This window comes from Myotis davidii, unplaced genomic scaffold (assembly GCF_000327345.1).
Source record: "Myotis davidii unplaced genomic scaffold, ASM32734v1 scaffold501, whole genome shotgun sequence".
Classification (NCBI taxonomy): domain Eukaryota; kingdom Metazoa; phylum Chordata; class Mammalia; order Chiroptera; family Vespertilionidae; genus Myotis; species Myotis davidii.
Window position 1 is genome coordinate 70603 of NW_006291208.1, and position 1284 is coordinate 71886.

At 43.5% G+C, this 1284-nt stretch overlaps 1 pseudogene; it reads left to right on the forward strand.

Annotated features, from left to right (window-relative positions):
* Positions 1 to 494: 494 nt before the first annotated feature.
* On the forward strand, positions 495 to 964 carry LOC102771542 (annotated as a pseudogene).
* The last annotated feature ends 320 nt before the right edge of the window (positions 965 to 1284 follow it).

The following is a 1284-nucleotide window of genomic DNA, read 5'->3' on the forward strand; positions in this document are numbered from 1 at the left end:
CAGGAGGTGAGTAGGTAAGAGATCAACCAAAGGACTTGTATGCATGCATATGAGCAAACCCAGTGGACACAGATGCGGGGGGTGGGAGTTAGTGCACATGCTGGGGGGGTGGGGGTGCCTGGGGAGATGTCAATGGGGGAAAAAAGGAGACTTATGTAATTTAAATTGTTTAAACAATAAACAATTTAAATTTAAAAACTAATAATAAATAAAAGTTGTGGTTTTTTTTTTTAAAAAAAGAAAGAACAGGAGAAATCTCCAGATAAATAAATAGCTGGAAGAAGCATGTGGATTGAACCAATGATTTGGAAGACAAGGTAACAAAAAACACCCAATCAGAGAAGCAAAAAGAATAAAGTATTTTAAAAAACAAGGATAGTTTGACTACTGTGTGCTCTGGAACACCAGTGTGTGGACATTTTGTTCCCGCTGGTGGTGGCAGTCTTCATTTCTGTAGCAGCGTGGAGTTGGTGACTGCGGCCTCTGGGCTGGAATGAACCACGCTCTTGGTAGAGGCAGAGCAGCTGAGCCGGAGCAATGGCCAGTACAATGGTAGCAGTTGGATTGACCATTGTTGCTGCCGGATTTGCAGGCTGTTGTTTTGCAAGCCATGAAGCATATGGAGCCTCAAGTCAAACAAGTTTTTCAAAGTCTCCCAAAATCTGTAAGACTTCATAAACATTTTTGCTAATTCTTTGCTGCCTGTGTATGAAGTTTAGAACTACACTTGAAGAGTGCCTTCAGTGGGGGCTATTACAGAGATAGGTTCAAATCCAAAGTGACAAAACGAAAAGCAGCATTAATACAAAGTGTAAGCCATATTGCCAATAAAGGAAAAATAAGAGATGCTCATTAATGAATTATGCTTTTAAATCACCTGGACAATGGAGGATCTCCTTATATAGCAGCCAAAATCAATGCAGCTAAAGATTTGCTAGAAGGTCAAGCTAAAAAAATGAAGTAAATGTCTGATGAATTTTAAGTTCTTGTTAGTTATGTATATGAGAACCAACTTTTTATAATAAAACTAGAGGCTCGGTGCACAAAAATTTGTGCACTCAAGGGGAACCCTCAGCCCGGCCTGTGCCCTCTCACAGTCTGGGACCCTCGGGAGATAACGACCTGCTGGCTTAGGCCTGCTTGCTAGGTGGCAGAGGTCAGGTCCAATCTCTAGGTACGGCCCCTGGTCAGGCTCAGAGCAGGGCAGATTGGGGAGTTGGGGTTCCGCCCCCTGTCATGCACAGAGCAGGGCAGATCGGGAGGTTGTGATGCCACCCTCAGTCC